Source organism: Panulirus ornatus, chromosome 36 (assembly GCF_036320965.1).
Source record: "Panulirus ornatus isolate Po-2019 chromosome 36, ASM3632096v1, whole genome shotgun sequence".
Taxonomy (NCBI): domain Eukaryota; kingdom Metazoa; phylum Arthropoda; class Malacostraca; order Decapoda; family Palinuridae; genus Panulirus; species Panulirus ornatus.
In genome coordinates, this window is record NC_092259.1 from 4717823 (window position 1) to 4732609 (window position 14787).

Here is a 14787-nt window from a genome sequence, read left to right on the forward strand (position 1 = left end):
CATTAAAACAGATAAATCTGAAATAATGACTTCTGTTAACAGAGAGATATGAGCTAGACACAGTTCTCTTACCATCTAGCTAACATCTCCTGACAGCAGATTGCCATAATTATATACCTACTTTTGATTGTTACAATGGTCAAATACCAAACACAGATAAAAATTTATAAGAATATATTTATGATAGCAAGAATAAACATGGCTCTCTCGTAACATACATAATACAATTTATACATAACATATTGATCTCTCTCTCTCTGTCTTACTTTACTTAACAACTCTTTAGCAAATATACTAGCCTCATTTATATAACATAAGTATTTGAAATGACTGAGATGTGTACAGATTACATTATAAATTTATCCAACATCTTTGTATCATCTTTTCTCTATGACCATTATGTGAGACAGATTTGACCATGACCTTTTCCAAGTTTCTATACAAATGCTTCATATCACTTTCTCTTGTTTCTTACTTATGTTTTGTCCTTCCATAATTTGTAATATTGAAAATATTTACTCTTAATTTGTTTACACTCTTATAAACAAAATATATTATAACATACAGTAATAAAAATCCTCAAAACAACATAATGTATTCTGTATGATGTAATTTAGAAAACTGAACATATTATTCCTCAAAGAAAACTAAATAAGATATAATGGATAACTAAAACATTTATTAAAGGAGGGAGATAACTGTAACATCCCCCTCCCATAAGAGGCATCAGTCAATTAGCTGGTATATGAGACAATACATCCGCTATAACATTATCCTTTCCTCTTATATGTTAAATAATCAAATTATAATCTTGTAACAAAAGACTCCACCTTGTTAAACATTGGTTTACATTTTTCATCTTATGCAAAAATACAAGGGCATTGTGCTCCATAAACAATTGGATCAGCCTACCTATGCCTCTCGAATAGACATCACAATGATTCATACTTGAAATCAAGGCCAATGTTTCCGTTTCAGTAGTACTGTAGTTTTTCTGATAGGACAGAAACTTCTCTGAAAAATAACAAATTGTAAAATCAGTATCATCTTTCTTCTGCATTAAGACTCCACCAATCCCAAAATCACTCTCATCTATATACAGTTTAAATGGTCCATCATAATTTGGAGTAGAAAGTATGGGTGTACATACAAGTATCTGTTTCAATTTCTTAAAGGCTTCATCACATTGATCACTCCATACAAATTTGACTTTGACAATAAGTTTGTTAATGGTAAAGCAGTGATTGAAAAAAATCTTACTAAACATACAATAATATCCAGCCATACCCATAAATCTCAATAATTCTTTCATATTTCTAGGTACTTGAAATTTTACAATACTTTACACCTTAGCAGTGATTGGTGTGACACATCCCTGACCAACAACATAACCTAGATATTCTACACTTGCTCTAGCTAATTCACTCTTTACAAGGTTTACCGTTAAATTTGCTTTGTCCAACCTATTAAACACTTCCCTCACTAAATACAAATATTCTTCCCAAGTTTTTGAATACAATACTATATCATCTATATATCCAGAACAATTTTTAACATCTCACAATACTTGATTTACTAATCTTTGGAAAGTACTACCATTGTTTTTCATACCAAAGTGGAAAGTACTACCATTGTTTTTCATACCAAAGGGCAATGCTTTATCCTGATACAAACCATCCATAGTTACAAATGCAGAAATTTCTTTTGCTCCTTCAGTCAAAGGTACTTCCCAATATCCTTTCAATAAGTCTAACTTAGTTACAAATTTACCATTTACCATTACCATTCACAATGTACTTCAAATCATCCACTCTCTTCTCAATAACCCAGGGACCATAAAACCTTGCTCTCAGAGGATTTCCTGTCTGAGGTAATAACACCAACACTCGATCACCTGGTTTGAACTCTCTGCTTCTTGATTTTTGTCATACCATACCTTCATATTTTCTTCACACCCTTTCTAATTTTCTGCAGCAATCTCTCTAGCTCTACAGAATGTTTTTAAAATCTGATACATACTTCAATAATCCAGGGGAATCACTCTTCCCTAACCATTTCTCTTTCAACATACTCAATAGACCTCTTATTTCATGTCCATACACTAACTCAAATGGACTAAAATCTGTAGATTCATGTCCTAAATCTCTAATGGCAAACAATGCTAAAGGCAGACTGTCATCCCAGTAAACTGACAATTCTGCACAATACATTCTCAATGGTATTGCAGTTGAATTTATTAAAAAAGGGGTGACTGTATTGTTGACTGGTTGATAAGGTTATTTAATGTATGTATGATTCATGGTGAGGTGCCTGAGGATTGGCGGAATGCTTGCACAGTGCCATTGTACAAAGGCAAAGGGGACAAAGGTGAGTGCTCAAATTACAGAGGTATAAGTTTGTTGAATTTTCTTGGGAAATTATATGGGAGGGTATTGATTGAAAGCCGGCAAGGCAGTAGGTTTGGATGGTATTGCAGTGGAATTTATTAAAAAAGGGGGTGACTGTATTGTTGACTGGTTGGTAAGGTTATTTAATGTATGTATGACTCATGGTGAGGTGCCTGAGGATTGGCGGAATGCGTGCATAGTGCCATTGTACAAAGGCAAAGGGGATAAGAGTGAGTGCTCAAATTACAGAGGTATAAGTTTGTTGAGTATTCCTGGTAAATTATATGGGAGGGTATTGATTGAGAGGGTGAAGGCATGTACAGAGCATCAGATTGGGGAAGAGCAGTGTGGTTTCAGAAGTGGTAGAGGATGTGTGGATCAGGTGTTTGCTTTGAAGAATGTATGTGAGAAATACTTAGAAAAGCAAATGGATTTGTATGTAGCATTTATGGATCTGGAGAAGGCATATGATAGAGTTGATAGAGATGCTCTGTGGAAGGTATTAAGAATATATGGTGTGGGAGGAAAGTTGTTAGAAGCAGTGAAAAGTTTTTATCGAGGATGTAAGGCATGTGTACGTGTAGGAAGAGAGGAAAGTGATTGGTTCTCAGTGAATGTAGGTTTGCGGCAGGGGTGTGTGATGTCTCCATGGTTGTTTAATTTGTTTATGGATGGGGTTGTTAGGGAGGTAAATGCAAGAGTTTTGGAAAGAGGGGCAAGTATGAAGTCTGTTGGGGATGAGAGAGCTTGGGAAGTGAGTCAGTTGTTGTTCGCTGATGATACAGCGCTAGTGGCTGATTCATGTGAGAAACTGCAGAAGCTGGTGACTGAGTTTGGAAAAGTGTGTGGAAGAAGAAAGTTAAGAGTAAATGTGAATAAGAGCAAGGTTATTAGGTACAGGAGGGTTGAGGGTCAAGTCAATTGGGAGGTGAGTTTGAATGGAGAAAAACTGGAGGAAGTGAAGTGTTTTAGATATCTGGGAGTGGATCTGGCAGCGGATGGAACCATGGAAGCGGAAGTGGATCATAGGGTGGGGGAGGGGGCGAAAATCCTGGGGGCCTTGAAGAATGTGTGGAAGTCGAGAACATTATCTCGGAAAGCAAAAATGGGTATGTTTGAAGGAATAGTGGTTCCAACAATGTTGTATGGTTGCGAGGCGTGGGCTATGGATAGAGTTGTGCGCAGGAGGATGGATGTGCTGGAAATGAGATGTTTGAGGACAATGTGTGGTGTGAGGTGGTTTGATCGAGTGAGTAACGTAAGGGTAAGAGAGATGTGTGGAAATAAAAAGAGCGTGGTTGAGAGAGCAGAAGAGGGTGTTTTGAAGTGGTTTGGGCACATGGAGAGGATGAGTGAGGAAAGATTGACCAAGAGGATATATGTGTCGGAGGTGGAGGGAACGAGGAGAAGAGGGAGACCAAATTGGAGGTGGAAAGATGGAGTGAAAAAGATTTTGTGTGATCGGGGCCTAAACATGCAGGAGGGTGAAAGGAGGGCAAGGAATAGAGTGAGTTGGAGCGATGTGGTATACCGGGGTTGACGTGCTGTCAGTGGATTGAAGCAGGGCATGTGAAGCGTCTGGGGTAAACCGTGGAAGGCTGTGTAGGTATGTATATTTGCGTGTGTGGACGTATGTATATACATGTGTATGGGGGGGGGGGTTGGGCCATTTCTTTCGTCTGTTTCCTTGCGCTACCTCGCAAACGCGGGAGACAGCGACAAAGTATAATAATAATATAATAAATTGATTGAGAGAGTAAAGGCATGTACAGAGCATCAGATTGGGGAAGAGCAGTGTGGTTTCAGAAGTGGTAGAGGATGTGTGGATCAGGTGTTTCCTTTCAAAAATGTATGTGAGAAATACTTAGAAAAGCAAATTGGATTTGTATGTAGCATTTATGGATCTGAAGAAGGCATATGATAGAGTTGATAGAGATGCTCTGTGGAAGGTATTAAGAGTATATGGTGTGGGAGGCAAGTTGTTAGAAGCAGTGAAAAGTTTTTATCGAGGATGTAAGGCATGTGTACGTGTAGGAAGAGAGGAAAGTGATTGGTTCTCAGTGAATGTTGGTTTGCGGCAGGGGTGTGTGATGTCTCCATGGTTGTTTAATTTGTTTATGGATGGGGTTGTTAGGGAGGTGAATGCAAGAGTTTTGGAAAGAGGTGCAAGTATGCAGTCTGTTGTGGATGAGAGAGCTTGGGAAGCGAGTCAGTTGTTGTTCGCTGATGATACAGCACTGGTGGCTGATTCATGTGAGAAACTGCAGAAGCTGGTGACTGAGTTTGGTAAAGTGTGTGAAAGAAGAAAGTTGAGAGTAAATGTGAATAAGAGCAAGGTTATTAGGTACAGTAGGGTTGAGGGTCAAGTCAATTGGAAGGTAAGTTTGAATGGAGAAAAACTGGAGGAAGTGAAGTGTTTTAGATATCTGGGAGTGGATTTGGCAGCAGATGGAACCATGGAAGCGGAAGTGAATCATAGGGTGGGGGAGGGGGCGAAAATTCTGGGAGCCTTGAAGAATGTGTGGAAGTCGAGAACATTATCTCGGAAAGCAAAAATGGGTATGTTTGAAGGAATAGTGGTTCCACCAATGTTGTATGGTTGCGAGGCATGGGCTATGGATAGAGTTGTGCGCAGTAGGGTGGATGTGCTGGAAATGAGATGTTTGAGGACAATATGTGGTGTGAGGTGGTTTGATCGAGTAAGCAATGTAAGGGTAAAAGAGATGTGTGGTAATAAAAAGAGTGTGGTTGAGAGAGCAGAAGAGGGTGTTTTGAAATGGTTTGGTCACATGGAGAGAATGAGTGAGGAAAGATTGACCAAGAGGATATATGTGTCAGAGGTGGAGAGAACGAGGAGAAGCGGGAGACCAAATTGGAGGTGGAAAGATGGAGTGAAAAAGATTTTGAGTGATCGGGGCCTGAACATGTAGGAGGGTGAAAGGCGTGCAAGGAATAGAGTGAATTGGAACGATGTGGTATACAGGGGTTGACGTGCTGTCAATGGATTAAACCAGGGCATGTGAAGCATCGGGTAAACCATGGAAAGTTGTGTGGGGCCTGGATGTGGAAAGGGAGCTGTATTTTCGGTGCATTATTACATGACAGCTAGAGACTGAGTGTGAACGAATATGGCATTTGTTGTCTTTTCTTAGCGCTACCTCGCACACATGAGGGGGGAGGGGGTTGTTATTTCATGTATGGCGAGGTGGCGATGGCAATGAATAAAGGCAGACTATGAATTCTGTACATGTGTATATATGTATATGTCTGTGTGTGTATATATATGTATACGTTGAGATGTATAGGTATGTACATTTGCGTGTGTGGACGTGTATGTATATACATGTGTACATGGGTGGGTTGGGCCATTCTTTCGTCTGTTTCCTTGCGCTACCTCGCTAATGTCCACACACTCAAAATATACCTATACATCCCAACGTATACATATATATACACACACAGACATATACATATATACACATGTACATAATTCATACTGTCTACCTTTATTCATTCCCATCACCACCCCGCCACACATGAAATAAAACACACACACACACACACACACACACACACACACACACACCGCATGTGCACGAGGTAGCACTAGGAAAAGACAACAAAGGCCACATTCGTTCACCCTGTCTCTAGCTGTCATGCATAATGCACCGAAACCACAGCTCCCTTTCCATATCCAGGCCCCATAGAACTTTCCATGGTTTACCCCAGACACTTCACATGCCCTGGTTCAATCCATTGACAGCACGTCGACCCTGGTATAGCACATCGTTCCAATTCACTTTGTTCCTTGCACGCCTTTCACTCTCCTGCATGTTCAGGTCCCGATCACTCAGAATCTTTTTCACTCCATCTTTCCACCTCCAATTTGGTCTCCCACTTCTCGTTCCCTCCACCTCTGACACATATATCCTCTTGGTCAATCTTTCCTCACTCATTCTCTCCATGTGGCCAAACCATTTCAAAATACCCTCTTCTGCTCTCTCAACCACACTCTTTTTATTACCACACATCTCTCTAACCCTATTATTATTTACTCGATCAAACCACCTCACACCACATATTGTCCTCAAACATCTCATTTCCAGCACATCCACCCTTCTCCACACAACCCTATCTATAGCCCATGCCTCGCAACCATATAACATTGTTGGAACCACTACTCCTTCAAACATACCCATCTTTGCTTTCCGAGATAATGTTCTTGACTTCCACACATTCTTCAAGGCTCCCAGAACTTTCGCCCCCTCCTCCACCCTATGATTCACTTCCGCTTCCATGGTTCCATCCACTACCAAATCCACTCCTAGATATTTAAAACACTTCACTTCCTCCAGTTGTTCTCCATCAAACTTACCTCCCAATTAACTTTTCCCTCAACCCTACTGTACCTAATAACCTTGCTCTTATTCACATTTACTCTCAGCTTTCTTCTTTCACACACTTTACCAAACCCAGCCACCAACTTCTGCAGTTTCTCACACGAACCAGCCACCAGCGCTGTATCATCAGAGAACAACAACTGACTCACTTCCCAAGCACTCTCATCCACAACAGACTGCATACTTGCCCCTCTTTCCAAAACTCTTGCATTCACCTCCCTAACAACCCCATCCATAAAAAAATTAAACAACCATGGAGACATCACACACCCCTTCTGCAAACCAACATTTACTGAGAACCAATCACTTTCCTCTCTTTCTACACGTACACATGCCTTACATCCTCGATAAAACTTTTCACTGCTTCTAACAACATGCCTCCCACACCATATATTCTTAATACCTTCCACAGAGCATCTCTATCAACTCAATCATATGCCTTCTCCAGATCCATAAATGCTACATACAAATCATTTGCTTTTCTAAGTATTTCTCACATACATTTTTGAAAGGAAACACCTGATCCACACATCCTCTACCACTTCCGAAACCACACTGCTCTTCCCCAATCTGATGCTTTGTACATGCCTTCACCCTCTCAATTAATACCCTCCCATATAATTTCCCAGGAAAACTCAACAAACTTGTACCTCTGTAATTTGAGCTCTCACATTTATCCCCTTTGCCTTTGTACAATGGCACTCTGCAAGCATTCTGCCAATCCTCAGGCACCTCACCATGAGTCATACATACATTAAATAACCTCATCAGCCAGTCAACAATACAGTCACCCCCTTTTTTTTTTAATAAATTCCACTGCAATACCATCCAAACCCGCTGCCTTGCTGGCTTTCACCTTCCGCAAAGCTTTTACTGCCTCTTCTCCGTTTACCAAATCATTCTCCCTAACCCTCTCACTTTGCACACCCCTTTAATATTTTCTTGAACATTCCTGCAGTGAAATTACTTCCCTGGTCTGACAGTATGATTTCAGGCATACCCACCTAGGAGAAATATTTCATTATCTCTCTTACAGTATTTTCAGAATGTATGCTACGTAATGGTAATGCTTCTGGAAATCTTGCTAAAAGGTTGATAAAAAGCAGGAATTGGCTGCAATGGTGTTGGCTGTACAGTCTGATAAAATTCACAAGTCTTACAGTACTGGGATACATCTTTCTTCATATTTGGCCAATGAAAATAAGTTAATTATCCATCTTTTGTCTTCCTAACTCCCAAGTGTCCAGACAAACAAGAACTATGTGATAGAGAAATAAAATGTTCCCTATAATTCTTTGGAACAACAATATGCTCTCTGACCTCCCAGTGATTAGATGCTGGAACACGAGCAGGCCTCCATTTTTATCATTAACACACCATTTTCTATATAAAATCCAACTGACACATCATTCTCATTCCCACTTCTAGCAGCTTCACTCCAACATTCTTTCAAACTCTCATCACCTTTCTGTAACTTTGTAAGCTCTTCATTGTCCGCAACAGAATTTGGAAATTTTTTTTTTTTTTTTTTGCTTTGTTGCTGTCTCCCGCATTTGCGAGGTAGCGCAAGGAAACAGACGAAAGACATGGCCCAACCCACCCCCGTACACATGTATATACATACGTCCACACACACAAATATACGTACCTACACAGCTTTCCATGGTATACCCCAGACGCTTCACATGCCCTGATTCAACCCACTGACAGCACGTCAACCCCGGTATACCACATCGATCCAATTCACTCTATTCCTTGCCCTCCTTTCACCCTCCTGCATGTTCAGGCCCCGATCACACAAAATCTTTTTCACTCCATCTTTCCACCTCCAATTTGGTCTCCCACTTCTCATTCCCTCCACCTCCGACACATATATCCTCTTTGTCAATCTTTCCTCACTCATTCTCTCCATGTGCCCAAACCATTTCAAAACACCCTCTTCTGCTCTCTCAACCACGCTCTTTTTATTTCCACACATCTCTCTTACCCTTACGTTACTTACTCGATCAAACCACCTCACACCACACATTGTCCTCAAACATCTCATTTCCAGCACATCCATCCTCCTGCGTACAACTTTATCCATAGCCCACGCCTCGCAACCATACAACATTGTTGGAACCACTATTCCTTCAAACATACCCATTTTTGCTTTCCGAGATAATGTTCTCGACTTCCACACATTCTTCAAGGCTCCCAGAATTTTCGCCCCCTCCCCCACCCTATGTTCCGCTTCCATGGTTCCATCCGCTGCCAGATCCACTCCCAGATATCTAAAAACACTTTACTTCCTCCAGTTTTTCTCCATTCAAACTTACCTCCCAATTGACTTGACCCTCAACCCTACTGTACCTAATAACCTTGCTCTTATTCACATTTACTCTTAACTTTCTTCTTTCACACACTTTACCAAACTCAGTCACCAGCTTCTGCAGTTTCTCACATGAATCAGCCACCAGCGCTGTATCATCAGCGAACAACAACTGACTCACTTCCCAAGCTCTCTCATCCCCAACAGACTTCATACTTGCCCCTCTTTCCAAAACTCTTGCATTCACCTCCCTAACAACCCCATCCATAAACAAATTAAACAACCATGGAGACACCACACACCCCTGCCGCAAACCTACATTCACTGAGAACCAATCACTTTCCTCTCTTCCTACATGTACACATGCCTTACATCCTCGATAAAAACTTTTCACTGCTTCTAACAACTTGCCTCCCACAGAATTTGGAAATACATCAATTTATTCCACCGTGCTCTTTTCATTTCGAATTTCTGTTGTATTATTTCTAGTTACAAACTCTTCATTGAATAATTCACCTAAATCATAATCGACTTCTCTTTTTAACATTGACCTGGTCACAGCACAAGCTGGATAAACAATTTCACTACACTGTACATTTATATCGGTCTGATCCTCTACAGATTTATCTGTCATGTGGTTCACCTTTACAGTAGTATCTACATCAAATGGATCACTACTCATAATAGGCTCTGGGACTAAATTGTCTGTCAAATCATTCCCCAATAGTATGTGTACTCCAGGCGTAGGAAATTCTTCACATATCGCAATCTTTACACGGCCAGTCACAAATCCACTCTCAAGATTTATATAATGCAATGGGATAGGCTTGCCTAACCATAACCCTCTTACATTTATTTTTTTCCCAGAGTAAGACTCCTTTGTCCACTCTAATGCATCTTTCAGAATTATACTCTGACTTGCTTCAGTATCTCTCAATATCAAAATTTTCTTCTCAGGATTACCTTTAATTCCAACCTTTCATTCAGGAGTAAATGGCTCATAAATTGAACATTTTGGTGTACTCACATTATACACGTTACTTCTTACCTCACTAACATCATGTTTCTGTTCCCAAGCAACATTTAATCCTACAGCCTTTGGGGATTTTGACACTGACATTTACCATGACCAAATTCTCCACATCCCAAACATTTCATTGGTTGTCTCTCCTGTCTATTAAGATAAGAGTTATGACTAAACTGAGGTCTTGAATTCCTGTATTGTGTTTGTCTTTGGAATCTATTTCCTACATTGTTTTGTGGCTCATAGTTATGTGAACCTTCCACAAAATAATATTGACTAGGCTGTTGAACATTTGAATAGTGTGGATATTTATAAAGTTTGTCATAATTCTGCTTATTCCTCTGTCTTATCATACTTTGTTTCCTTGTTATTTCTTTCTTTCAATATTTGTTAGTTAATTCTAACTGGGCAGCCATCCTGGCTGCTTCCATTACATTTTTCACTCTACTCTTGCATATTTCATAATATATTTCAGGTTGTAAGCCACTTTTGAACTGTTCCAACAGGATTAGTTGTCTCTGCTCTACCATTGTCTCAACTTTTTCAGATTTACACCACCTATGAAAAGTCATTCCATATTCTCTAGCCTTCTCCAGACGAGTTCATCAGCTAATTTTTTTTGACGTCCCTAAACCTTCTCCTGTACGCTTTTGCGTCCACTTCCACAGTTTTTAATACTGCTTCCTTAACAGCCTTCTACTGATTACATTTAATTTAGACAAGCATATGCCTCTCTAGCCTAACCCTTAGATATACTCCGCACCAACATAGCCCAGTCAGTTTCATCCCATTCTGTAATAGTTGCAAGTTTTTCAAATTGAATAAAGAAGTCCTCAGCTTCTTTTTCTATAAGCTCAGGTAACTGACTTACCCTGTCATCTTTATCTCCAATTCTTCTCCTTGTGCCTGTTCCCTATATTTCTAATTGTCTAAGTCTTACATCTTTATCAGCCTGAATTTTCTCTTTCTGCTTCTGTGTGCATTTTCTCTTTTTCTGCCGTTTTCTCTCCATTGCAACTTTGTCACTATCAACATCTTAAGACTCCTTCAATTGATAAGGACACCAACTGATCAATTAATTCTCTCTGCATGTCACTTTTGACATGTGTCAGCAGAGAAATTCCATAACTGACTGCCACCTGGATCAGTTTATCTTCATTACACTAGTACAGAAAACGGATATCCTGGGTTTCAATAAACTTCTTAATTACCTGCCATGGTTAAACACACTCTATATTTACACGTATGAAAACTTACTTGTTTAGAGAAATCCTCTCCATATATTTCAAGAGAGCACAGTAGAGTAGTAACCAACCCACAACATCACTTCGGCCATCTTGAAATAAATGGTTTCATAATTTCATTTCCTTGGACTGTAAGTTTTCACATATTCATCTCCCGGACAGCAGGGCCCCCATGTTACGTCCTGCCTTTACTCCTTACATTAATGGGTGTATAATCAACCCATAGGCCTTTTAAAACATAAATCTGAAATAATGGCTTCTATTAAGATATGGGTTACACATATTCCCTTACCATCTGGCTAAGATCTGACTGCTGACGGCCGTAATGATATACCTACTTTAGATTTTTGTTACGTTGGTCAAATACCACAGATAAAAATTTATAAGAATATATATATAATAGCAAAAATAAACATGGCTCTCTCGTAACATACCATTTATACTTGATCCATAGATCGCTCTCTGTCTCTGTATCATACTTTACTTAACAACTTTTTGGCAAATATACCGGCCTCACTTATATAAGTATTTGAAATGGCTGAGATTTATGTACAAATTACCATATAGATTTACCTGCCGGCTTGGTATCACATCCTTTCCCTATGGCCATTCTGCGAGAGGTAGTTTACTTTTTCCAGTATGTATACAAATGCTTCCTATTACTTCCTCTTGCCTCTTACATATATTTGTCCTTCCATAATCTGTAATAATATTGAAAATATTTATTCTTAATTTTTTACACTCTAATATACTAAATTCTTATTATAACATACAATAATAAGACCTCTCAAAACTCTATAATGTAATCTGGATATTGTAATTTAGAAAACGGAATGTATCATTCCTCAAAGAAAACCGAATAGATGTAATGGATAACTAGAACAATTATCGGTAAAGACGGGAGATAACTGTAACAATAATCATGTAGGATATGTGGATGTGTTGTACGTTACACACACACACACACACTTAGTGTACCACTGAAGGACTTTACATACACCTGTAGGATGGATAGGATACCCATGTTATGTGAGGGTAGAAATTCTCTTATGGGTTTAGACCACTTTTATAGAGCCATGGACATCCTTTACACCCTTGCCTTTAACCCCCGCCACTGGTATTATATTTATTGTATATACATTATCCTCACACTTTTCTTTCTTTATTCATTTTTTTTTTTTTTTATGTAAATTGTTGTTATTTATCATCCTGGGTCGATGGGTCAAGGGGTTTGTGAATTGGTTATCTGTGAGTGACATAATTTCGTTATTCCGATTTTTTTTATTTTAATTTCAGCTTTCTGGATTATTGAATCCTTCTGTTGAGTTCCTTTTAAAGTAATTCTGATTACTTTTCATTGGTGATTATTCGTCCTTGTTTTACCTCTAGAAGATTACATTTTGTGTTCTTCATCTCTCAACGACTATATTCTCTCTCTCTCTCTCTCTCTCTCTCTCTCTCTCTCTCTCTCTCTCTCTCTCTCTCTGCGATAGTAATCGCTCACATGAGCAATTACATTTGTCTACACCACCGAGGTTGGTTCTGAGGGCCCTGTACCACCTCCCTAGGTCGAGTATTCTACCTCCCTAGGTCGAGTGTTCTACCTCCCTAGGTCGAGTATTCTACCTCCCTAGATCGAGTGTTCTACCTCCCTAGGTCGAGTATTCTACCTCCCTAGATCGAGTGTTCTACCTCCCTAGGTCGAGTGTTCTACCTCCCTAGGTCGAGTATTCTACCTCCCTAGATCGAGTGTTCTACCTCCCTAGGTCGAGTATTCTACCTCCCTAGGTCGAGTGTTCTACCTCCCTAGGTCGAGTATTCTACCTCCCTAGATCGAGTGTTCTACCTCCCTAGGTCGAGTATTCTACCTCCCTAGGTCGAGTGTTCCACCTCCCTTGGTCGAGTGTTCTATCTCCCTAGGTCGAGTGTTCTATCTCCCTAGGTCGAGTGTTCTACCTCCCTAGATCGAGTGTTCTACCTCCCTAGGTCGAGTATTCTACCTCCCTAGGTCGAGTATTCTACCTCCCTAGGTGGAGTGTTCTTAGAACTCCAGACCCTGCACACAGGTCGAATTATGGAGGGGGAAGGAGTAGGAGACTTTACCTTCAAAAGGTCGAGTTTGGGACCATAAAGTTTCGTTCCTTCTGTTCCCTGTTTTCTCCTCTACCGTTTTCTACGTTACTCTCTGTTTGACTCACTGTTTAACAGAAGACGTTCAGTAAATGCCACACAGCGCCCGGATGTGTGACATCATCTCTGTACCTTCACTATAGATGATGTTGGTATATGACATTATTATAGGAATCTGTTGACGTCAAATCTCCTTTTGTATCGTTGATACAACGTTAGTAATAATGATAATGATAATGATAATAATAATGATAATGAAATACTTATACTACTGCTTCTGCTATTACTGAGATTGATAATAATAATAATAATAGATAATAATAATAATAATAATAATAATAATAATAATAATAATAATAATAATAATTATAGTGATATTATTATTATTATTATTATTATTATTATTATTATTATTATTATTATTATCATTATTATTATTATTATTATAGTAATGATGATGATGATAATAATAATTATCTCTGTGGATACGGGAGAAAGAATACTTCCCACGTATTCCCTGCGTGTCGTAGAAGGCGACTAAAAGGGGAGGGAGCTGAGGGGCTGGAAATCCTCCCCTCTCATTTTTCCTTTTCCAAAAGAAGGAACAGAGAAGAGGGGGGCCAAGTGAGGATATTCCCGCCAAAGGCTCAGTCCTCTTTTTTTCTTAACGCTACCTCGCAAACGCGGGAAATGGCGAATATTTATGAAAAAATAATAATGAAGATGGTAATTATAATAATAATCGAACAGCAGATTGATATCAGTGAATTCAGTACGTCATGTAATGGAATATGTACCCTAAAAGAAATCGGCTGGACGACGTGAGAGGTCATACACTCATAGATCACTGCAGTATTTCCATTCATTTTTGTATTATCCTCCAATGCCGGGAGCAGTTAGTGCCGTGCCACTGTAGGCCGTAAGGACGGGAGTGTTATAATAAACATATTTATAAAAGGCCTTTTATTCTTGGGTACAGTTATGCCTTTCGAAACCCCCCCCTTGTGATATATAGGCCAATTGAATGTTCACTTCGCATGATAGCGCGTATAGATCACTCTCTGATACATTACGCGGCTCCTAGAGTACATACATGTATATCTCCCCCAGTATGTCGGTGTACATTACAGTAAAACAAATTGGTATACGCCCCGCCAGCGAAGCTAATACAATAAAGTTTGTGGAGTTGGAGGCGCGCGGGGGGGGGCAAAGGAGCGTCGAAAATGCTAAAGTTTACGATGATTGTAAAGAAAACGGGATTTGAAATGTCCGTTTTCTCTCGTCTCCATCG

General features: G+C 39.6%; 1 protein-coding gene and 1 long non-coding RNA gene across 3 annotated transcripts in view; one reads left to right on the forward strand and one right to left on the reverse strand.

The window, feature by feature from the left end:
• Pgant5 (polypeptide N-acetylgalactosaminyltransferase 5) overlaps positions 1 to 14787 on the forward strand; it is an 863494-nt gene that overhangs the window by 653862 nt on the left and 194845 nt on the right. The window lies entirely within an intron of this gene.
• LOC139760442 (uncharacterized) lies at positions 144 to 11982 on the reverse strand. 2 transcript variants are annotated; one of them, XR_011715341.1, is made up of 3 exons: positions 11801 to 11939; positions 11380 to 11610; positions 144 to 1014 (listed from the first exon to the last, which is right to left on the reverse strand). It is a non-coding gene; the product is annotated as an uncharacterized lncRNA (long non-coding RNA). The 2 variants fall into 2 exon arrangements; XR_011715340.1 differs by lacking the exon at positions 11801 to 11939 and adding an exon at positions 11940 to 11982 and having other exon boundaries at positions 146 to 1014.